Consider the following 25,885-nt stretch of genomic DNA (forward strand, 5'->3'; position numbering starts at 1 on the left):
TTAAGAATCAAATAAATATGAGCTACGGGCTTTTTATCATTAAAATACATGCAAAAAACGAAATTTAAACATTTGCAACCGAAACAAAAGGGTTTCCAAAAATAAACTTAACATTTCAAAAAATATATGCTTAAAATGGAAACAACGAGGGTCCTTTTCAATTTTTCACACAGATGACGCTCATATTTTTCTTAAATGATAAATTTTCATATTATTCTCTTCTCATTTTACGTAAGGAAATATAATGTAGTAGAATCTCAACTACCCGAAGTGTTCGCGACCAGACTACTTTGGGTAAATCGAAAATTCTGGATAAGAGAGAGTTCTAGTAAAAGCAAATCAGAAGATCATAGAAATTTTAATTCTGGATTTAAACATTTACACATTAACAAAATGACTAATGAATATCATCAAAGTGAAAAAACCAACGAAAGTAAAGCGTCAAATTATCAAGAAAATACAGAATATAGCTATTTCAAGGCTACAATGGAGCCTCTTCATTAGTGCAAGAAAGTCGCGAGAGAACTCTCGACTTTTAAGAGTTCTAGTTCTCTCATGACTTGTTCTCTTGTAGTGTGCCTAGATTTTTGCACTAATGAACAGGCTCCAATGTAGCCTTGAAATAGTAATGAATGCTGTATTTTCGTGATATTTTGTGCTTTATTTACTTTGGTTTTTTCCCTTCAGTTCCATTCTAGCACAAAGATTATTTGATCATCTTTTAATGCGATGTTTTTAATTATGCTACTATTATTATAAACCACAAATATTTTCAATAAATGTCACACAAGTCGGAAATGCAATGTAAATTTAATAGCATATAATACAGTAAATGCTAATCGTTACTGTGTTAATAATATTTACCGTGTTTGTTTTATTCGTTAAGTAACTTTACTGTCTTGTTCTCTACTATTATTATAAACCACAAATATTTTCAAAAAATGTCACACAAGTCGGAAATGCAATTTAAATTTAATAGCATATAATACAGTAAACGCTAATCTTTACAGTGTTAATAATATTTACTGTGTTTATTTTGTTCGTTAAGTAGCTTTACTGCCATGTTCTTTTAATCGTAAAACATTATTATGTAGTTAGAAGTAATTTCCAAAAAATAATTGTTTACTCTCAGATTCGATCGCTTTAGAATTCAATATCAGTTTAAAAACTTGAATTGTTTACAATTTCAAGAATTTAATAATGTATTTAAAAAAAAATAAATTAAAATAATAGAAATGCGATAATTCAATGCCTGCACAAGGAATAGCTGCCTCCGTTGGCAATAAAAGGATAGTTGAGTTACTAAAAATGAACAAAATTAAAGGAAACCAACTTCGGTTAAACGAGGTTTCGGTTAAAAGAATTTCGTATAATCGAGGTTCTACTGTAATTCCGTATTTTTTGTTAAAAGTTTTCGAATACACAAACTAGACATTCTTTTAGAAGGTTCCAAAGATCAAATGAGAAAATGCATTAACAAATTTCGAAATAATCTTTCGTAAGTTTACGACATTACAACTAAAATACAGAAAAATTAAACAATGATACAGTGACGCATCCAGTGTAGTGCTGGAAAAAGATAAGACAATCAAATGTAATAACCTTGCACCAAAAAATGATCAATGATTGCCAGGGAACTGCGATAAATGATTTTCGTCAACCACTCTTTGAAAGTGAGTAACGTCATTGATTCTTCTAACGTCATTCTTTTGTCTTGATGTAGCTGCAGCTTTAGTCAGTAATACATATTTGAAAATCCATTGATAAATGCTTTCCTATACATTTTTGAAAGAGAAAGGTTTAAAAATTGGAATTAGAAAAATAACGGAATCAGAAAAAGAAATCAAGTAAACAGTAAATTAACAACAGTGTTTTAAAAATTAAGTAAAATAACTTTACTTAAACTTTTTTTTTCTTGTTTTTTTAAAGGAACTATTTCTAAAAATGTCATTCTACAACGTGCAGTTTACAACTAATGTAGAGGGTCGGGACCATGCTTATGACGGTTCAACTTTAAAATTCTTCTCATTTTTCGGTATCGTCAACGCTTTCAAAAATTTTTTCATCTGCTTTTGCTTGAGTTTGAACTACAGTGTCATCGGACACTGTCACTAAAACTCGGACATTCTTATTTATATAGTATATTACATTACATTTTAGAACTTTTGTTTAGTAATATTATTGCAACATCGTTAAGGGAAAATTAGTATTTTCGAAAAGAAAGTTATGATAAAGAAAATACCTGTAGTTACTGAATTATTCATGAGTTTAAGTGCGTAAAGTACCTCAAAACCAATTAAAAAGCAGCCACTATGAACAATAACATTTTAGGCATGAAATCTGATTTAGTATCGAACCTAAGCATTTTTTTTCTTGACCCCAGTTTGCTCAAGATGATACCCTCACATTTTTCTTCACCTCAAACAGTTTTTGAAGCCTCTGTTATAGCTGTGCCACGGAGAGATAGCAGATGGAGTGGAAACTGAAAAATAACATTTCATTTCGTAATAGGTAGGATCAGCGAAAATGCGCAAGCAGTAAAATTTTTTTTATTGCTAGTGCGATCTCGCTAGCTCTAAATTATAAATTGAAGTGGTCCATTTCAGCTTCCAGTTTCTGTCATATCACCGTGGTCGAGATATACTAATTTGATGAAGCGTTTTGCTGTTTTGGCTGTAACATGGGTATAAGTCCGAAATGCACATTGAAGTGATTGGTTTTAAGAAAGATTTGATGGTAAAAGTAGGTTTTTTTCTGCAATGGAGGCTCATGTGTTTCTATTTGCCAGTTTATAAGTTTGGTGTTAATTCGACAGTTAAAATTTAACCCAGACATTTTCAATTGCCTAACCATTGTAACTGAATGTTACTTCACTGGTGCTTTATCGACAAAATTATACGACGTACTAGAAATAGAATGTGTCTTTGTTTATCAATCCATTGATAATAATACACCCAAACCTCTTTTTATGCGGTGGATAGGGACCGCATAAAAAATTGTTCGAAATTTTACCAGTAGCTTTAAAAAGTTGTTTTCGCAGCACAGTTAAAAAATATTTTTTTTATGCGGTGGATAGGGACAGCATAAAAAAAGTCTCATGTAGAAAATAACCCAAAATGTTATATTTAAACGAAATCAAAATAAACCAAGTGATGATAGTTTTGCCGATTCCCGAAAAAATTCCCGAATAAAGAAATTTTTGGGAGGTCACAGTGACTTCCCATCGGGATGCCCCTGTCGTCACTTGAAGATACTACCTCGCACTCGTTTTATAAACAATTTTTGCTCGTTTTATAAATAATTTTCATAAAACGCACAAAAGAAATTCGCACAAAAAAGAAAAAAAAAAAAAGGCCTGCTCAAAAAGAGGTTTGGGACCGAAAACTGAATTTCATTGAAATAAATCGTCCATGATCTTTCTCAAGTTGTTTGGCAAGAATCTAAAAAGTGCGATTATTCTATAGACATAACGGGTGCCTTCTTAGACAAGAAGTGTGTTTCTTTATGAAACACCAGACATTAGTGTGAATGTTCATGGCGTATGTACACTGCGTGACATATACTTTCACTCTGATTCTCTGAAGGGTATGACTTTAAAAGACGGACGACAATCGTTATCCACCAGGAATGTACTGCAGGACCAGGTTTTTCATTACCAAGATCGCTTAAGCGATCTCCGGATGAAACATCTTGGTAAATTTTATGCAAATATTGTTGATCTGAGCTAAGAGCTGTTCCATTCAAAGTTGAAGGGAAACGCATAAAGAATATTTTTTGAACTGCGTCAGTAGTAACTTCTGCAAGTTTTGATCGCTACTCTGGTTATTACTCAAAAAAAAAAAAGGGAGGGGGGATATATTTTATCGGAAAACAACAAAAAACACATCCACTTATACGTAAAAACCTGTCTGTAGAATTTCCTTCAGAAGGCTGCAATACAAATTTAAAATCCCAAAAATAGTCTGCAAAATTTTTAGATAAACCACCGGTATTAAATAAATCGCAAAATCTAAATGAGTGCCGAGAAATGTTTAAAAATATGTTGCTTAGCTTGAAAAATACAAGATATCATGTGCAGAAAATAACGGCATTTGCATTGAGTGTGTGTTCTAGTTTTATTAGTTAGTTAGTCTAGTTAGTATTGAGAGCTAGTTTTTCTTTTGTTTTCCTTTCCTTTTCAAGAAGTGAAAATGCTTGCTGGAGTTCCTCTTGTATCTTATATCCTACGATGCTGAATGTTTGTTGAAAATACAAACAAGAAGTACGATTAACTAAAATTTTGAGCATTTTTTTATGTTTTTCATTGCGTGAAATACGATTGAAGATACGATAAAAATAAAACCCACCGGTCCGCGTTTCACAATTATAGGGTTCGACTCACCGGTGCCTGGGTAAAATCTTTCGGTCTGCGAAATATAATTACTGGTCCATAGATCAAGAAGAGGGGAAAAATAGTACTTTGGTCGATGATTTGGTCTTGGAATGTTTCAGAACAATGCCAAAAAAAACAAGTTACTGGTTAAACTCCATCCACGTTATAATGTTCTCTAGTGTCAAGAAATCAAAACATTCCAATGCCGTTATTTTATTCTTTATCAAAAAGAAGTGCCGAAGGTTTTTCTAGGAACCCGGAAAAATAAAAAGAGCCGAAGTGAAATTTCTTATTATTCAGAAGCTCATAAACTTTGAACTTAAATCCGTGCGTAACTGTTGAAGCAGCAGCAAAAATGAAAAGCTACAGCTTTTGAAATAAATAGGAAAACTGATGAGATTTTATTTTATTTTATTTATTTATTTTTTTTTTTTTTTTTTTGAATTTTTGATATCTTGAATTCAAATCATGCTTTTCGCAATCGCGAGTTTGTGTAGGATATGGAAGCAACCATTGAGAAGGAATAGATGGAGAGAGTGCAACCCTACTATCCTGATACGGCAACAGTACCATGTGACCTGGGCAGCAATATCGAGTTGACCGTAACCGCTAAAGAAGTTTTCATTAGCTAAAGTCATGAATGATAAAAACATTTAACTGTAGAAGGGAAAAATTAGACTTATAGAGTTAGTGCAGTATTGTAGTATTATAAACTGAAAAAAAAAAGATACACCAGAAGGTCCAGTAACTTTTCACAGGTATGTACGAATGTTTTTTTACTTCTAAATATAAAAAAAAAAAACTTTTCTATGCATTCAACGAGTACATATCCCACAGTTGTCTATAATTTTTAAGTTTTTGTACTGATTTTACCTATAAATGTAATAAAACATTGTATATCATGAATGCAAATAACAATTTAGTTCCATACAAACTCTTTCTACTTAACTATTAATTAATTTAACGGCTCTCAAGTATTTTGTGTACATTTGCTTTGTTGGCGAGTAGCTTCTCGCCAAGTTCCTGTGAACAGTTGATGCGTTTAAAACAAGTTTTAGATTTGATTGAATTTAAATATTAGTATGCCTGCGTATGAAATAATTTCAAAATATTGATTACAAGACATAAGAATCCATAAATTTTCTGTCAGTAACAAAACCTTTTTAACATATAGTTCTATATACCCGCCATTACAAGGAATAAACATCAAAGCACATGAAAAATGCAGTTACATTATATTTTAAAGTCCGGGAAGAAGGGGAGAGGGGGAGTCCAAATGACAGGTATCTGTTATTGTATTCGTTATTATTTAAATCTGGGAAAAGGTTCGCGGCGTTGCCTATGCCAGTAACAATAATCAGAAACGATACCTTTTAGAACTTATCTTTCAGCATTGCTCAAAACGCTGTTAATCTTCTAATAATTCTTATAGGGAAAGTTTCAGTACTATTTTTTTTAAAAAAACACACACACGCGCTCAATTTAACTATAACGATGAACAATATAAAAACTCATCACAATAATTCAGGCTGAAAACTTTCGCTTACTCACAACACAATTGGTCGATCTAATGTTCTCAGAAAAAATAACATACTCTTATTTATTAAAACATGTTTCCAAAACATAATAAAAATAAATTTACGCAGACGATAAATTAAAAAATTGGGCAGTTGAATAATTCTACTGTGTTTTCTTCTTGCTTGGCTTTAATCTTTTTTAATAATATTGCTTCTTGGAAGCAGACGATATTTTTTCACAATTCATATTCATTTGAACTGAACAGAGACGGGCAGATTTTACCAAAATAAAGAGAAGCTTTTAATTTTCATAAAGTGTCTCGATCCACCAGAACATGTTTGTAAAAATTATATATAAATTAGAAATGCTAATAACTGTTGCATATTTATTTACGTAAAAACATGAAGAAAGACACATTCTAAAAACCTTCTGGTAAACATTCAACGTTTAAGAGTCGAAATTCAAGATAATAAAATCATCAAACCTTTACATTATGTGCTGAAACACAATTCAAAATACAATTCATCCGAAATCAGTCCTTATTAAAAGATTTGTACTGCATATTATTTGCTACTTTGGTAAGCTTGGTGTACAACTACTGATTGCTAGTTTTGCGTGTTCGGAATCAGAGTCCGCTCTAAAATTCCCGAATTTGAGTCAGGTTTGAAGTAAAATGGTCGGAGCCAGAGTTTGAAGGTTTTGAAACTTCCGAGTTGAATTCGGAGTCGGATTGCTTTTGGAATGAAAGAGTTGGAGTCGGAGTCAAAAAAGTCTCTAAAATTCCCTGAGTTGGAGTCGGCTTTTTTTCTTTCGACTCCGCAACCCTAATTTGCTGCAGGACTGCGGAGTCGGAGTCGGACTGATTTTGGAGTTAAAGAGTCGGAGTCAGAGATAAAAGGTTTTGAAACTCCAAATCAAAATCTGAGTCGGACTGCTTTTTGCGTGAAGGAGTCGGAGTTGAAGGCTCTAAAGTTCCCTGAGTCGGAGTCGGTCATTTTCTTCCGACTCCACAACCCTAATTCGTAGCAGGGTTGCGGAGACGGACTGATTTTTAAGTAAAATAGTCGGAGTCGAATGCTCTAAATTCTCGGAGTTGGTCATTTTACTTCCAACTCCGCATCCCTAATTTGTAGCAGGGCTGTGGAGTCGGACTCTGAGCCGGACTGATTTTGATGCAAAGAGTCAGAGTCCGACTGCTTTTAAACTTCGAGTTGAATTCATAGTTGGACTGTGTTTTGGGTGAAGGAGTTGGAGAAAGAGTCTGTTATTTTTTCTACAACTCCTCAGCTCTGATTTGTAGCCCCGACATCATAGTTAGCGCCGTCGCATGAAAAATGTTTAAGGCCAAAAGAGCGATTGCGTGCCAAAACGCGACAACTTCCCAGCCAAACTAGTCACCTGACCTGGGAAACATCGGGTGATCGGGTGTCAAACTTATCTCATTGAGACATTTGCTGTCGCTCCCTCCATTAGTATTCCTTCTCAATGGAAGCAACCTCTCAGGAGGAGCGTATTCTGGTGGTCTGAGCTGTTGGTGGAGACGGTGCTTGTATAGGAGCACCTGTAGACAGTGGTGCTGCAGATGCCCGGTCCAAAAATCAATTTACGCGGATGTCATTCAGCGGTCAAGTGAAAACAATAAACCATTCATGATTACTGAAAAATTCAAACCTAAAATCAAAGCTGGTGGCGTGTGGCTCCTTGGCGCCTTCTTGCAAGGCCTAGGAGCAATGGGGGGTGGGGGAGGGGGCAAGCATGGATTAAAGGAAGGGGAGGTGGGGACGATGACCACCCATAGATGAATTGATAAAATCGGCAGCAGAATTTCTTTCAGCAGTCTGCGACGTAGATTAAAAATCCCCAAAATAGTCTGCAAAATGAACCGACATTAAAGTGTAAAACCTAATTCAGCTCCGAAAATGCATAAAAATAAGAGGATAAAGTTAAAAGCCACTACAACATGCTACCAATGAGATAAATAAATACCTTTGTGCTGAACAGTAAAGTAAGACAAAACAACGTTAGAAGAAGCACAAATTTGTAAATTACAGCAGACACGTGTTTCGGCGTTATAGGGAAAAAAAGCTTGGCTTTTGTCGGATGTCTTTTCATCCATAAGCTCATTATTTTTTGCATTGAAAAAGGCATTCCCTGTAACGCCGAAACACGTGTCTGCTGTAATTTACAAATTTGTGCTTCTTCTAACGTTGTTTTGTCTTATGCTACCAATGGTTTATATTCCAGAAATTACGTACAAATCTTACTGGCTGAAATGTTAGAATATTTTTAATTAAAAAATTTAAGGTTTTTTTTTTGCCTCAAGAAATAGTCTGCAGACTTTCTTAAGTGTCTGCAGCGTACGTCGCAGCATTGCGCTGTTTCTGTAACCGACTGCAAAAACATTATTTCAATTGAAACACCAATTTTTAAAACATTTGACTCGCTCTCTGATGTTCAATTTTCGAACTACAGTGAAATCGCGTTACAACGAACTTCAAGGGACCGATAAAATTTTTCGTTGTAACGGAATCACCTGAAAACTTTCTTTATTTTTATAAAAATATTAGTTTTGCAACTCTACGCTCTGATACAAATATGTAACATTGGCTGTTACTAACGATCTAAATTATAATTAAACACATTTGTTTTCTGAAAAAACAAAGGAAAATATTGAACACTGACGTTTTATTCATTGGTCGTCTTCACAGAAAGTGTTATTTTCTTTTATAAGAGAAATTAATTACCAAAGGACATTAAAAAAGATTCTAATTTATAAACGTCACTTTATTGACTACAAGAAAAGTTGAAATCTTCTTGAATCCCTTGCGAGTTCGCAGGGTGACTCACGTTTGGCACGTATGTGTCTCACATCAGGATTACGTTTCAGCGGATTTCCACCTTGAATGACGTTACCTTGAATGGCTCTGTTTCGAAAGTAAAAACTGAGGTTTCATGTTACGACTTGTGAAAATCGTTTTTTAATTTCCAAAAACAGGTGTAGCTAAAAAAATTCAAACTAACGTTGAGAAAAACATTTCGTTGTAACTAGTTTTTAAAAAAATCGCTTCCTTAAAACGAGAATTTTTATACATTATCTAAATGGGTTTTAAAACGGGATCGAATGTTTTGTTCGTTGTAACGCATATTTCGTTGCATCGGTCGGTATTCATTGTAACGGGATCTTACTGTATTTTGAAAACTGATTATAAAAAATTCCAGACCTGCTGGTGCAACATGCCAATTGTTTCGCCTTTCAATCTTACACGATTTGGCTGTTAAATCATTCCGAAGTAAAGGGGAATTCTTTCTCAAACACACTGTATTGTATAAATACGAAATTAAATGTAACTTGTAAATAGAGCATAAATTCTTTGTTTAAAATATTAATATTGTGTCACCAACCTATTTTTGTTTTGTAAGATAGTGTAAAAATGGAAAGAGTCGATTTTTGGTTTATTTTGTGGTTTTTGGGAAATTCAAAGAACTTTTTTTATTGAACTAAAACTTATAGGATCTTTCAATGTTACTTAAGAGTTATCATTTGCAACCCTAAGCATTTCTTTAATTACATTTTCAATTTCGTAAAAAAACTCAAAAAAGGTGAATATTTTTGATATTTTAAGATTTTTTGGGACAATTTAGGAACTAAAAGATATTATCTTAGGAGACTAAAATTTCAAGGGTGATCTATTGATGCTAAAAGCCAACTTTTGATACCCCAGGCATTTCGAATTTCGAAAATTCATTTTTTTTTTTCCACTCCACCATACACTCGATGGGTTCGCCAACGGACTTCTTTCAGATTTTGGAAGGAATTCACAAGGAGGAAAAGGTCAGAATCCGCTGAATATGTTGTGGAGATCATACTTCACTTATTAATGAAAAGTTGTATACATTTTTTCTTAAGCACATAATTACTTTAAAAGCTGTTATCAGTGAAAAAAAGCAGTAGTGAAATATGTTATAATTTATACAGCAAAACAATGAAAGAGTATGAGAGAGTACCATAAAGTACGCAGAACACGTTTTTCCAAAATGAGCGCTGTTAAAAAAAATATTGAAAAAAAAAGGAAGAAAGAAAAATGCGAACAATAATAGTAAGCCTGATAATTTTAATTTAAAACTGTTCAATTAATAGTATTTATTATATTACTTTTTAGAAAATGTAGGAACAAAGGGTTGTTTTTGGCCCAATGAGTAAAATGAGCTGCACAGAAATTTAAAATATACGTGCATTTTTGTCTGAATATGTATTCAGGATGCTCTCTTGTGTGAGTTACAAGAGAAATTGAACTACTCGTTAATAGGGATATCCCTTATGATTAAAATAACCTAATAAAATATACCATTTAAATAAGTTCCGTATAGGAAATGACTGATAGAAAAGAGTAACAGATGTTGCAAGAGATATTTCTCTTTTTAGTATAACTGAAAAAGGCGAATGTGTTTCAAATGAAAATTTATTTCACTGTCTGTCAAATAAAATAACTTCACTTTCCTGAAACTCTGGTAGGATGCCATTAACTATTTCGTTAAATTATTTTTTAAAAAACAAGGTAAGCATAATATAGACTGCTTGAATCTTTGAAATCATTTTCAATTCTCAATTTATATCTCCCGTACACATACAAATTGCGCAATAAACTACTCAATTTCTTGTGGGGATTAAAGGAAAGAAATTACTGTAGAAGGTGATCTGAAATGTGTTTTACAAGTCCAACTTTAAAATTAGCATAACTACAGTCGAGTCCCGACTTACGCGAGGGATGCGTTCAAAGACACGTCGCGTAAGTCGAAATTTCGCATTGTGGAAAAGGGTATGTGTAAAAACTTTTATAAACAAACCCAATTATTTTAGACTCTTGTAAACACCACCTTTACTCGTTAAAACCCATTTCTTAACTATACAGTACTGCTTCTTAAATGAAAACTGAATTTTTATTTGTATTTTATATTAAAAAAAAGTTTTATAGAAGATAAAATACTGCTACGATGCACAAAATCAATGATCAATGGGAAAGAAAGACATAAAATAAACCAGTGCGGTACGTGCAGTATGTAATAAGAAAAACAAATGTGCAATAGTTTTACTGTACAGTGGATCCAGTAATGATAGTTGTAAGATGATGATGATTTATGCTGCTTGATCAAACCGTTATTCTTATATATTTAAATACACAGTACAGTTGCTGCACTAGTTCTTTCATAACGTTTCCATCTATGGCAACTCAACACCCCTCTTCCTGGTTTCTTAAATTCACAATACAGGAGCAGCTTCCATTTTAATAATTTTTGCATTTTGCTTAGATATTACTCGGTGAACTTTTACGGACTTCCTTTTCTTGACTTTTGATTGCACACATACAAGATCCATTCAAACCTAATTGTCGTGCTACCTTCGACGTATTTGTTCAATCACACAATCTTTAGCTTTTCATTAATGGTCAGAAACTCTTTCTTTTTCGTTCTACCTTCACAAAATGAAACAGCGCTCTTAGGTGTCATTATATTTCAACAACTTTCACATTTAGAATGAAAACAAAAACAAAATGTAAAATGAGTATTAGTCTTTTGTATTTGAGCGATGTATCAGACTAGTACGGTGTGGGAACTTCCGCTCTCAGTGATGCTAAAGGGAAGACCGTCCATTCACGAAAAAAAAAAAAAAAACATTTTAGTAGCCAATAACTAAGCCGATATTTACACACCGCGATTTCCTTCTGAAAATTTTCGTTGGTTGTTGTACTGGGACCTGTTTTTGAAGCTCTCATAGCATAACTCCTTTAAAAATTATGACTGCATTCAAGTTAAGTTAAACTTTAATCGGGATTTATTATTCTTCTCCATTTTTATTCATTGCAAATTAATAATTGTTTGAAAAAGCTATAGATCATGACATAGAGAGCCTAAGGAAAAGAGTATGAGGCCTTTAATGATCTTTTCCTTTAAAATCGTTTCAACAATTAAAGAAATTTAAAATTATAAATATTACTTGAAAAAAGAAAGAAGGAAGGAAGAAACATTTGATATTAAAGTCAAATAGTTTGCCAATCTAGCGAATTTCCCTCGAAACCTATAGAAGAAATTTTAGTAATTTTTCAAAAAACCTTCCCTTCCATTTCAAAAATTACTTGTGTGAGAGACCTGAAACCCGTGTTTTATCTTTACTTTTACCAAATATTAATCTTGCAAAGTTATTGAAAGACGATTGAAAACTTCAAATCTTTTAACGAATTGAACAGTTCAGAATATTTGACTATTAGTCCATCCTAATGTTTCATTATTCGCTGGAAAGCTGGGTTTAATTAACACTGCAGACGCTGCTTCTAATCTATCCTACTCTCGTTTTGATCAGGGCCGATCCTAGGGTGTCGGCCGCCCGTGTGCAAAGACCTAATGTGCCGCCCTTCAACAGTAATTTGCATATTTGGACTAATCTTTGACGTCCATATAAATATTTCTTCAAATTTCTATATCAAGTTCTAATTTAAAAAGAAAAAAAAACAAGAATGATGAACTTATAAAAAGGAAGAAAAGTTTCATAGTAAGAAACGACTTAGGTACAATTTATATCTTTGAAGAAAGTAATAGATACCAAAATTTACTAGTTGTAAAAACGCATTTCATGGTCTGTCTTCGGTGACATCAGAGAAAGGACAAAGGAGGGAGATCAGGGGAGGGGGGATTGCTCCCAGAAAATTATCGAAATTGGCGTATGAAAAATAGTTTTAGTAATCTTTGGTTGTGTTTGGTTGCAAGGAGAAAAGAGTCGGGTATATTCAAGGTGCATGGAGAAATTTTCGAAATTGACGTTAAATATCGCTATTTTAGGAACTTTTCGAGACTTCAGGGGAAAAGTAATGTTGGAGTTCTCTCCTAAAATTCTTTCAAAATTGAAATCAATTGAAGCTATTTTTTGTGACCATAGCTTAGGAAAAATCGGCGCTCTTCCAGAAAATTTACCGAAACTGAAGTTTTAAACAAACAGTTTTGGCTTATCTTTGTTGACGTTGCTAGAGGGAGGGAGATTCAATCATCTCCCATTGAAAGTTTTCGAAATTGAAGTTTAAAACGCAAATTTAGGCTGTCTTTGGTGACGGTAAGGGATCTGGCGGCTCTGATCCGGTAATTTCTTGGCACTATTGTTTCAAAAACCCATCTTTGGCTATATTTGAAAACGATAGGGAAAACGTGAAAAAATTCCGAACCGAAATTTTTTTCGGAACTAAAATTCATTTTAGGCAATTTTTGGGAAGGAAGGGCTTTGGGGCTCCTAAGCGGATATTTCTAAAAGCGCAATTTTATGCTATCTTTGGTGACGTTTACAAAAGTGGGAAGCTTCGGCGGATCTTTCGGATATTTTTCGATATTAATATTATATCTGAAAAACACAACTATAGACTTTTGTCCACCTCACTTCGACGATTGATGGGGATCGCCCTAGCGCCGTAAAAAGTTACATAAGCCAGGAAGTTCTCTTCTAGAGTTTTTTAGAAATTGAAGTCCCAAAATCGTATTTTAGGCATTGTTTGATTACGATGGGACAAAGAGCGAGCGGGGGTTCAGTGTGCCCTCAGGAACTGTTTTTTGAAACTGAAATCAATTTCAAACTGAGGGGGTTGGATTAGGGGTCTCTCTAAAGACGCTAATTGAGACTATCTTTGGTAGTAATGTTTGGGAATGGATTTCGGGGCCCTCCATCGCAAAAATTTCGAAAAGGAATAGGAAAAATGTCATTAAGCAATTTTTTGATGACATTAAGAAGGGCTCTCCTCTGAAAACACATCTTGGATTTTAAAACCAACATTTTCAGGCTATGTTTGATTAAGTTAAGTTCGAAGGGGTGAATCAGAGATTTAATTGGGTCCTTAAGATCGATGGTTCAATCAGCAAAATTTTCCGAAATTAAAGTCCTAAAAACGCCATTTTAAGCCTTTTTTAGTCTCGTCAAGAAGGTCATGGCATCCTTTTGGATCTTCATTTTGAAGCCACGTTTAAATTTACTACCCGGGGCAAGAGCCCTGATCTGAAACCGGGCAGTTCATTCGTGATTTTAATTCTACAAAAATGCTGTAAAGGGGGAAAAATACAAAACTTTAGTTCATTCATATATATTTGACTCTCAGGGGAGTCGCAATTTTCCACTGTCTCTCCACGCAGCCGCGATTGTTGAAAACAGAATTTGTTGTTTGAAATGCTTGCGAGAATATCTAATCAGTATAGCTTTTTTTAAATATAATATAAGAAATATGTCTTCATTGTTTAGGTCTATAAAAGCTTGGAGGGTAAACATTAGTGGCCCTGAGTGCTCCTTTTGGAAGCAACCCTTTCATGCTTCAGGAGGGGGCATTTCCCTCATCTCCCCTCCCCTGTATCCATGCCTGATTACCGGTTCTGTCATAAATTTTGCAACCAAATGAAGCATGTGTGTAAAGAGTAGATATTAATGGACAATGAACCAGCACAATGTTCCCTAACAATCTATTTTTCTTAAACTATGCTATGCTGTTGGGAAATCGGCACTTACTTTGATAATTGAACATTTAAAATTTAGCACATTTATTTGACTTATTATAAGTTAGCTTTTGAGAAATTCTTGAGGAATTTTGTTTGATTAAAATAACTTTTTGATGCGACCTGCGGCCGCCCCTTGCTTTGGCCGCCCTTGTGCGGTGCACACTCTGCACACCTGCTAGGATCGGCCCTGGTTTTGATGTTCAACGAAACTTAAAAAAGTTTTTTTTTTTTTTTTTTTAACAAAACGCATTATTAAAAGCGGTTGCTAAAAAAGAAATTCATTTTTGATTTTGTTCATTCATATCGTCTTTGCCATGAAAGAAGTAAATTCTTTAGTTAAGGATTTCCATTGGCGAAAATTCAAAAAAAAAAAAAAAACTTTCTGTATGTAGTCTTACTTAAATATATCTCTTACGTAAATATAGTGCAAGAATTCAATTTTATCAAATTATAAAAATTATTAAAATGAAAATTATTTGGGAAATCAGGAAAAGAGATAGGAGTACGTACTAGAATCGGTGGAATGTAATGCTTTTGAAAAATTGATAAAGAATTTTTAATGATTTAAGAAATGGTTAAGAAGAGTATCATGAAATAAAAAATTTATACGTTTTTAATTTTTAGAAAGTAATTTTTGCTCACCGCTTTTATTTATTTTTTGATAGGTGTTTAAGACTGCTGGACTTACAAATACATTTTTATGCATGGTTGTGATCGTTTAAATGCAAATCATATCCACCCTTTCTTCAGAAGTGTTAAATATTTCAAAGCTGAAAATGTTCTTTCAATAGCACTAGTAGTAACGGGTAAGGTGACTAAGATGTAAAAACAAATCGAATCTTTAGGAATGTATCATGTCTTTGTACTTTTTAAAATCTTCTATAGAAGTTAAACTGTGCTGTTCTTTTGTAATCAATTTTTTCGTAAATTTATAACACTGAGTTAATTTTATAGAAATATGCTACACTCAATATGTTAATCGTTTAATCTTAGGATTCTCAAGAATGTTTTTTTAAATATTTTTAGTTCTCCTACGCTAACATTTGAAAGGGTGTATAAAATGTCCCTTTTCTCTCTCTAATTTCATGGTTTTGAATTATGGTGCCGTTATAACATATGTTTTTTTCTTTTTTTTTTCTTTTGTTTCGTTCATTTTTCAGAATGCAACTAAAAAGTTATAAAATAAATTTTTTGTATAAAGTGGTGGTTTTGCTTGAAGTAGTGGTGATTCAAAGGCGTCGTAAATCACTACATAAATATTTTGCAGCATTTGTAAAATGAATAAATTTTAAATAAAATACAAATAAATAAATACAGTAAAAAGTTTGAAGTTATTTTAGAATCAAATGGTAACTAATATACTGTCACCTTTTTATCCCGAATGGCATGCCGAATAACAATTTTTGAAGGTTGAAGTTTGAAGATGTAAATTTTGCTAACCGTCTTTTATCATTTAAATATCTCGATTTTAATAAAGAGTCTTTGCCCTAGGTGCTCTGGGATTATTAATAAGTTCAAGACACAAATGGTGTTTCTTTCTTTTTCAGATAATGAACCTTCCTTTCAATTATTTTTTTTTTTAATGCGAGATTCATTAAAAAAAAAAAACGCCATTACTTATTTTAATTACGGTGGTTAATACTGCTTTTGTCATTGACTTTTCTGCTAATGGGATGTTAAAATATTCCTAGGACAGTTGGCGCCTTCGGTGGTTTATCCCTGGCTGCAGAAAACTTGCTGATTTATCCTTACTGAATCTTTAAAATAAACTAACCAAAAAAATAAATAAGTAACTAAAAATGACATGCTCTTTCCCACAGGTCCATAATGACTGATTTTCTTCATTTTCAGTTGCTCTGCTAATGTTGGTGTACGGGCATATCTGCCAAGATATTAACCTGGACCCGGATAAAAATGTGGACTGCAGGCCCTCCACCGAACACTTACTGAAAAAGAAGCTCAATAAAGAGAGAGGTAAGAAGATCATAACTCCTATGACGTCTTAACAATGTATGCGTTGAAAAATGTATTACAACACTGTCTATACCAATAAACCTGCCTTTTTTCTTTTTTTTTTTGACCCCAGGAAAATTCTCATTTACCCAAAATATTTTAACCTGTTTATAGCGTTAATCACATTTCCAATGCCTCTGTCTGTAATGATAATTTATACCTTTTTTTAAGAAACAAAACTAGTTTATTATTGTCACAGCTTTTTCTATCTTAAAAACCATACCCCGAATAGAAAGTAGCAAAAGACATGGAAGCACAATGCTAAGGAAATTCAGAACAATTGCGGAAACCTAATTTGTTCTGGCATTCAGTTGATAAAGAATTAAAACAAGTTGATGCCGAAGAAAATTTTGGAACTTCTTTCCAACTTAAGCATTTAAAAAAAGGGGGGAACAGCATTGAAAATACAAGTGGATGCTAAATGGAAACACCTGACAGGTGCCATAGATTGGTGAAGTGAATAGTAGGGGAATGAGAGGTAAAAAGAAATGACGTCGTAAAGTGAAATAAGTAAATATTTTTACAGTTTGTAGCGCCACCCATCTAGCAATAATTTAACAATGTTCTTAAACATATAGTTGATTAAAGTCAAAATGTAAGCAGCTCTGAAGTTCTATGTGTACAAATCCTTTTCATAATTAGATGCGCATATTTTAATATTTTGTGGTTTATCAAAGCTAAGTACTATTATTATTATAAAATGAGAGCAATTAGCATCATATGAAAGCAACTAACAAATGATGCAATTAACATTTTAAATATTAATTAAGATCTACTGATATTCAGTGCAGTGCTTATTTAGTTAATAGTCATGTTTGATTTTCAGAGTTTGAAACATTTTGTCAAGTGCACGCGGAGCAAAGTGAATAAGCTCATTTCGTTTACTTATTCATTCATTTATTAAATCACTTACGTACTCATTCATTAACTGATTATTTGCATTCCTTCATTTCTTATTTCACTTATTTATTCATTCATTCACTTAATAATCTATTTCATTCACCGTTTTATTTACACGTTTAATTTTTCTCATATGTTAAGTTATTAACTAATTCGTTTATTCTTTTATTATTTCATTATTTATTCATTAATTTGCTTATTTATTTAGTCATTTGATGAAACAGATTTTTAATAATCTAATAAAAAAAAAAAAGACGATAGAAATCGATCTTTTTAAAGGCACAAATTCACTGCCAGAAAGGAAAAATAATTTTTCAATACAAGTTCAATTGAAAAAAAACAATTGTCTTTTTCTTTGTGTACGGTAATGTTCAAAATAAATTTCCGAATACGACAAAGCCTCGTCATGTATATCGAATAATTGCAAATGATCGTGGTTTTTTTTTATTACTAAGGAATTTGCTAAGGCCTTGCAGTTTTTTCATTTTGTTTGGAACAAAATGCACTTTAACTTCTCAGAAATTTTTAATTGAATCTCTCCGTTCAATTAATCAAGGACCTATGTTAAATGTTCGAATTTTTCATTTTTCTACCTATGTTAAATGTTTCAATTTTTTCTCCATTTTAACCCATTGAATAAAAAAAACTTAAAAAGTATATGCTGAATCTTTGTAATGTCTTAGATTTTTTCGCACACATATTTTATTGCCATTGGCTTATAGGTATAAAGATTTTAATCTTCATCTGCATGTATTAATATACTCCGATAAATAATATTTATCTCTGGGAAAGAAGCCTTAAAATTTTGAATAGAGAGAAAATAAAAATTTCACATTTGAAACTGTTTTCGATGAAACCAGTCCACCTATTATGTGTGGAATTACACACAATTTAAACAATTTTTCTCTGAGTTGTATCTTAAGTTTCTATCTTAACTGTTCAAAAATGAAGGAAATATTGTACAAATCAAGACATGAATCATGGGAATGAGCCCCTTCCAGCATCAAGTCTTTGGATAAGATCCTTGCATCGGACTTTTCTTTTTCAAAATTCATGAGGAGAAACACATATTTCCCATAGCTCATTAACTTGCTTTCATTTTTTTTAAAACGTTTTGAAACATTAATTCCATTAGTTAAATTTACTTCTTGACTAATTTTGGTTTTTTGCGATATTTTTTGAAGGGATTATATTCCAACGGGAGCTTTTGTCATGTTCTTATTTTATTTATTTATTTATTTATTTTCTAAAGTGCTTTTAAGGGAAGATTGGCCGAAAAGAGTAAAAAACCCACATAATTTTAAAATTTGATTTTTATTTATATGAAATTGCAAATAAACTATTCTCAGAAATATTGCTGATGGAAATACAGAAATGTAGTAGCAGAAAAAAAAAAGACAAATTGCTATTGGTATTTTTTCTGAAACAAAAATTCTTATTAAAAGTCACTATTTGCGAATAAATGCGTATATTCTTTCAAAATGTCTTAATTGTTGTTTGAGAAAAAAAAAGAGGCTATTTAACATTATGTTCTTTATGTATGATTTTGTTTAAGATACACAACAACTTATGATTTTGGATTTTTTTTTCTCCCATACACATGTATCACAGATTTAGTCAAAATTAAGTGAAATATTTCACTTCTTTTTAAAATGGGTAGAAGAAGAAGGAAAAAAAAAAAAAAAAAAAGCTCAACGCCTTTTCCCTTCGCAAGTATCATGGCTTCTCAATTTCTCTGTGGCCCCCTAAAAGGTGTCCATATGGTCGTAGCCTACGAGGATGCTTATGGTCTTCGTTGAGGAACTCTGAATTAAATGGATAAAATCGGTTGCTGGTGGCGCCACCTTCTGTAGCGTATTAAAAAAACGTGCAAAATAAGGTAGCCTTTTATTATAAGCAGAAGTTTAAATAAGTGATTAATGTAGTAATTACTTTTTTTGTGATGGGTATTTTTCAGATAACGGCAGCTGAATTCATTGATTTTATTCCATTACTGAAAAAGCATACACATTTTCATTTCAGTGAATACAGTTCATTTACCCGTACCAACTTATGTTTTTTTCGACCTAAGAGACTAATTTTTAAATGGGTATTAGAAAACAATTTGAAAATGAAATCGAGTTAAACTGTAATTAAATAATGAGTCGAATTACTCAAAATGAGTAAATTTTTCCTGATTCAAATGATATTCATTGATTCGGTTTCAATTTTAATTTTCAGTCTCTTTTACCTCTACGTATTATAGGAAAAGAATGATATTTTAAATTGTAATTATAATAACAACAAAGTCATTTTAAGCTACATTGATGTTGATGGGAATTGAGGTTGTAATTACTGTCTGAAAACATTTCCCAATTCCACAAAATGCTCTTGCAAATTTCTTTTCGATATTTATAAAGCTCTGTTCGAAATACTTTTGTCTGAAAGGTTTTTTTAAGTAGGAAATTCACTCGGGTTAAATCAGACAGTCGATGCTCTTCAAAATCTTGAAACACGTTTTGAATACTTTCTGAACATGAACACGTTTCCTTTTTTTTTTTTTTTTTTTTTTGGAACATCTTTGAAGCAGCACACTTTTTAGAACAGTTTTCAGAATAATTATTTAGTTCAGCACATTTTTTGAATTCCTTTGGGAATGCATTTGAAAATATTTTTTGAAAACTTACACTGTCATCGGTTTTAGAACCCTTTTTAGAAAAGTTTTTGGGATATTTAATGGGGCACTCATCTTCTACCAGCACGCATGCTTAGAGCAGGAATTAGTAACTAGAGAGAGCAAGTTCAATCATTGGCTTAGGAAATGTTGAGGCAAATATCTCAAGTCACATGGTTCAACTTCTAAAAATAGGAGACACGTTTTCCGTGAAGCAAGTGGAAGAAACCAGATTTCTTCCAGTACCTTCCTTTCAAATATATCACTTGACTTGGGATCCTTGTTTCAAGAATTAAAATTTTCACTTTCTCCACCATTTATTCCTTCTCAATGCAACTATGCTAGTGCAATAATTATTCGGTAAAAGCCAAGATGGCATGGTGAGCCCAGTGGCGTAGCTACACTTTCTGCCGCCCGGGGCGGTTCCTCAATTTGCCGCCCTTTTGATGAGAAATAGTTAATATATTAAAGAGTCAAAAGTATTTTAATAAGATTTTAATAAAAAAGGAAAGAAACTTAAGCAATTCCCTTCTTATTTTTCTTGCAGAAGAGAAAAAAAAAGGAATTCATATAGCCCCTCTGAAAAATTCCAAAATGTAAGTCAAAATTGAGAGTTTCAGGCAATTTTTAGTAACGCATATAGAAAAAAGAGGCTTGAAAAGCTCCCGCTATTTTTTTTTCCAAAATTAAAATTAGTTTTATGCTTTATTTGGTAACACTAGAAAATTGGAACTTCTCAAGGAATTTTTCTGAATTTGAAGTGTTATAAGGGCAATTTTAGGCTATCTTTGGATACGTGAAAATATTGGGGAAGGTTCAGAGGCACTCTGTCCAGAAAGTTTTCCAACTAAATTAAAGAACACGTAAATGTAGGCTGTATCTAATGGTAAAAGGATCTTCCCTAACTCCAACAAAGACCCTTAGGAATATGTTGGTATTGAAGTTTTAAAAACTCAATATTAGGCTAAAAGATGAGATGTGAAAGGTTGGGTGAACGTTATCCCTTGGAAATGTTTCGAGACTGAATGTCTGAAACTTGACTTTTGAGCAGTTTGGTGACGTTAAGGGATAGAGAGGTTTGGTTGCTCTTCCCAAAAAATGTGACATTTATTGAGTGTTTAACAACGCAATTTTAAGCCGTTTTCGGTGGGTCCAAATTCTCCGGGCTCAAAACACATTTTAAAGCTCTCTTTGGCAACGTTAGACAGCGAAAAAGGGGGTGAGGTTGAAAAGGAGCCCCTCAAATCTCTGTTTTAGGCTATGTTTAGCCAAGTTAAGGGAGAAGGAGGCGGTAAGTAGCTCTCCTCTGGAAAATTTTCGAATCAAAGTCCTCAAAATGCATTTTAAGCTTTGTGAGAGTAGGAAGGAGCGTAAATGTCGGGGAAATTTTCCTAATTTAAAGTTTTAGAAACGCATATTTAGGGTAAATTTGGTTTCTCAGAGGGAGTTATAACTCCCTTTTGGATCCGTGCTGAGCGAATCACATTAATGTTGACAAACTCAGAAGTTGCCACCCAGGGTAAGAGTAAGTCCCCCCCCCCTTCCATTCCCTCCTCTAGATACGGTACTGCTATATTACCAAATTTGGATGATTCTCGTTTTCACTGATAAATGGCGATAAGATCAGGTGGCCCTTTTTACATTCGATTAACCATAGTGTGACTCATAACAAAAAGCTTGTATCAAAAATCATTACTTGGTATGTAAATGTGAAAGGCTTTGCCTAGATATTATTTTGCTGATTAGAAACCTTTTTTTTAAATGAATGACTAAATGTGAAACTCATTGTTTAAAAGGATTTGTTGATATCAAACAGTAACGCAAGCATTTTTTGAGTTGTGAATAAGTATTTTTATAAAATGGACAGAAAATTCATTCTATCTTAATGAAAATTTCGTAATCAATTACCAATGAAAGCAATTGTTGAAATGCTATCCTGAAAATGAGCAAGAAATCATCTACCATTTAAGACCTCCCTTCTTTTACTCTTGTTGTCACTTTCCTTTCAAAAAACAGTGTTTTTTTTTTTTTTTCTAAAAATAAGGTGAGTTCCAGGGAACTTTTTGAAAATCAATTTGCAGCTTCATCATATAACGAGAACGTTATGAAACTTATTGTTTCCATATTAAACTTATTGTTGCAATAGTTAATCGTAACAGTAAAAAAAAAAAAAAATACATGGTACTCTCTTGTCTTTACACTGACACCACCCTTGGTCTGTAGCTTCACAGTAAGGAAGAGAAAGAACAAACAACAGTACTGAGATGTCCACACGAAAAACACCTGTTTTGTATTAGAGTAATTTTATTATCACAGTCGTACCAAAACCTTACAATTCGAAGAACTTTTTTTTTTTTTTTTTTGATTCCAGTAATAGATCAAAAGCATGATTTCCTTGCGAAAACGCGTTGGATTTTTTCGCATCAAAAATGTGAAATTGCCGTCCCCCAAAAAGTGCCGCCCGGGGCGGACCGCCCCTCCGCCCCTCCCTAGCTACGCCACTGAGTGAGCCTCCGGGCAATGGATAGTGATCGACCGGTGAAGGTCTGAGGCGATCCTGTACAAAGGGATTCGCGTCGTCAATCAATAATCTTTTTGTAGCAAGAATTCTAGTAGTATCATATTGAGGAATTCTAGTAACTGGTAGAAAGTAAGGTAGTAAGAAATCTGTAAATACTTTGAGAACTAAAAACTTTGCCATAAATTATGGAAGTATACTGTGTGTTAAAAAAGGGAAAAAAAACTATATTAACACCAAGGCTCTCCGACATTCTTCACTCAAGATATGGGGTAGACCGGGTTACGTTAACGCAGTGCCCTTTCCCCAAAACGAGTTATGACTGGGGAGCCAACAGTTATAACAGATAGATGCCGCTCCCTAGTAAATATTCTCACAAGTTTTTGAGCATCAGTTGAGCTTCGGTCTAGCATGCGGAAAGGATAATCTACCTTTCACCAAGTTGAGTAAATTTTGTGTTGAACGTTTTGAAGCTAATTGTGAATAAATAATACTTATTTAAGAATAAAAAAAATAAAAATTAGTAGAATTTTATCATTTTTTGAGATTTGTAGTTGTATGAACAAAAATTTTATTAAATTTTGTTGCATGTTAAAAATAAATCCAAACTTGGCGACGGGGCAAGTTTACGCATTGACATCGGGACACTTTTACGCACTTTCTTACTGTATTTTGCTACTCTGCCTTACTTCTAAACGGTCCCCGGAAGCTTTTTTCGCTCTGTACTGTCTCAAACCTTTAGTGTTTTCAGGTTATTTAGTTTTGAAAATCGCCATTCATTTTTAATTAAGTAAAATATTCGTATCTTATAGCTTACAATCATATAATAGTGACTTAATGCCTGTTCAGCTTTAACTTTATGCACTATTCAGCCTTCTGTAATGCATTTTCTTTATTTTAAAGATGTTAAGACATTGTGTTCACAACAGTAACAAAACCACGTTAGATGTCAAAATTATGAAAAGGCTTATTGATAATCCAAGTATTTCTCCCATTAGGCCTTCCACTTCGTCACATTTGGACTACCCCTACTGAGACCATTTGTATAACTAGAACCAAAACTTAGGAACCAGGAAAAGAAAAACAAAGAGGATGCTCGCAATCCTAACTGATACTTCGATTAAAGAAGCCCAAAGACAAGAGCATTTAGAAGTTACAAAGTAAAAAGCACAATGGGCAGGGCAAAACAAAAAAAAGAAATTACCCAAAAATTTCCAAGTTTCTATTGAAGCAGAACTAGAAGACAAAAGAAAAAAGCATGAAACCAAAAACTGCGACAGGAAAAAAATTAGAACACTCTGTAAAAAGGAAATTAGTGAGCTTTGCTGATGACGAAGTAGAAAATTGTGCTTGCATCTATTTTTTGAAAGCACATAACCAATCCAAAAAAAAAGGACAAGACAGGGCTCAATGTCTTAGGTGTCAAAACATGATTCCATGACAAGTACGTGAAAATAAAACTCTTTATTTTTGTTGGCAAAATCTTACAGTGATGAAGAAGATGACTAAATAGTTTCGGTTTTTAAGTAGCTGTAAACCCTATGAATTTAGTTTAGCATATAAAATGTTCTTTAATTAGTTATTTGTAATTTTCTTATTTTAAAAGTTTTTTAAGATAAATAAATCATTTAAATTTGGTTAAATATCTATTTCACTTACTCCTTCGTATCATTTTTAATATGCGTAAACGTACCCCGCTTGATGCGTAAACTTGCCCCGTATTCGGGGCAAGTTTACGCATCATGGCCGTAAAATCGGGCAAGTTTCGGGGGCAAGTTTATGCAACCGACATGGACTTAAAAAACATTTTTTACGGTTAAGAACACAAGCTGAGCAACAACAAAATATACAAATTTTGACTTCATTTAGTGCTTCATAGAACCACAATGTCTAAAATTTCCTAGGTTAGAACATAAAAATTAGAAAATGCATTGAAAAAAAATCCGCGTAAACGTGCCCCGGTCTACCCTATATTGTAGATTTTTGGAGGTGAGGCGGGCCAACAATTAAACAATGGTTCAGTTCAGGGCCATTCCACCATTACGTGTGTGTCGTTTTGACGCTGTTCGTTTGCAAATAAAAATTAAAATTTATATTAAGCTATTAAAATATCTTTTATTTTTTTAGCATGATAATATAGAGTATCTAAAATTATTTTTATGACACTCTTTTTTCTGTAGGATAATTTGTTTTTTTCTCGAAATTTGTAGCTCTAAGTGTGTGACTCAGAAAATCCGTAATATTATCTGCACCTCATTTTAATTTATAATTTGCTGTTAAGTTTTTAAAGCGAAATGGATTGCGTTTTCTTCTATATGTGTCTACTTACTAAATTAAGTTTTATTCTATGAAATTTTTTTTCCTGGAGTTCATGCATTGGCAGTAAAAAATAATGCATTATCTTGCGTGTGTGACAATAGAGCGTTACGTAAATGATCGTATGAAATATTTTTCACTTAAAAGTCATTTTAATACTAAAATATGATTTATTTAAGTAGCTTTTATCTCAAAATGAATTAAAACTGTCCAAGAGTGTTAAACAGAGGGTTCCCACGAATTGGTGTTCATGGCGATAATGACGCCGCGGATTTTTTTAGGTGGATTCATTTTATAGGGTTTTGATCTCATTTGGGGGAAGGGGGGCTCTCTAATATTCAAGGTCGCATGCCATCGCATTTGGAGGGACAGACACCCCTAAAGTAATTTTTCTCCGCATCACCCCACCACTTAGCGTGCGCCTTAGGTTTTACCATCGGGGGGGGGGAGGCGTTGCGGACCCCCCGCACGGCTGAGATCTGCGGTAGGAAGTCGTAAAGATGCTAAGGACGGTATTGTACTTATTGCGCCCGGTAAGTTCCCCTAGCTGGGCGTCAGCCCAGCTGAGAGTTTACCCCTTTATAAGTGAGCCTGGCGCACTGCGAGATGTGGTATATCTCACCGCAAATCTTTGGTGTGCTAGCCCCTGTTAATAACTACAATTGATGGCTTTATTTTTTTTAAATACTTGATCCCTTAAAACAAAATATCTGGCTCATCCACTTTTTCCCTGAAGCAGGGTCGTCGCTAGGTCAAAGAACTGGGGGAGTGCATGCGTTTGGCGGCCCCTTAATTTGGTTGGAAAAATGCATTGTTCCAAACGCATGTTCCAATATGCAGAGAGAGAGAGAGAGAGAGAAGATTTAGTTTCTGGTTCATCAGGGATAGTCATATTACTAGACTTTAGTACCAGTAATATAAAAGGGGTGTTGGAGGGCTTCCTCCTGGTATTTGTTCAAAATTGCGTACATAAAAACGCAGTTTCATACTATATTTTAAGTTGGGGAGGAAGGGGAGAGGATGTTCGATAGCCTCTCCCGATAATCCTCCTCCCCAAATTTAAGTTCCACACACAATC

The 25,885-nt window shown here is 33.4% G+C and overlaps 1 long non-coding RNA gene across 1 annotated transcript in view; it reads left to right on the forward strand.

Moving 5' to 3' along the window:
* Positions 1-24,041, forward strand: part of LOC129219205 (uncharacterized) — a 47,204-nt gene extending 23,163 nt beyond the window's left edge. Inside the window, exons 2-3 of the long non-coding RNA XR_008580377.1 lie at positions 16,259-16,381; positions 23,490-24,041. This is a non-coding gene — a long non-coding RNA (uncharacterized LOC129219205). The remainder of the gene's footprint in view (positions 1-16,258; positions 16,382-23,489) is intronic.
* The last annotated feature ends 1,844 nt before the right edge of the window (positions 24,042-25,885 follow it).

The sequence above is a fragment of the Uloborus diversus genome, chromosome 3 (genome assembly GCF_026930045.1).
Source record: "Uloborus diversus isolate 005 chromosome 3, Udiv.v.3.1, whole genome shotgun sequence".
Taxonomy (NCBI): Eukaryota; Metazoa; Arthropoda; class Arachnida; order Araneae; family Uloboridae; genus Uloborus; species Uloborus diversus.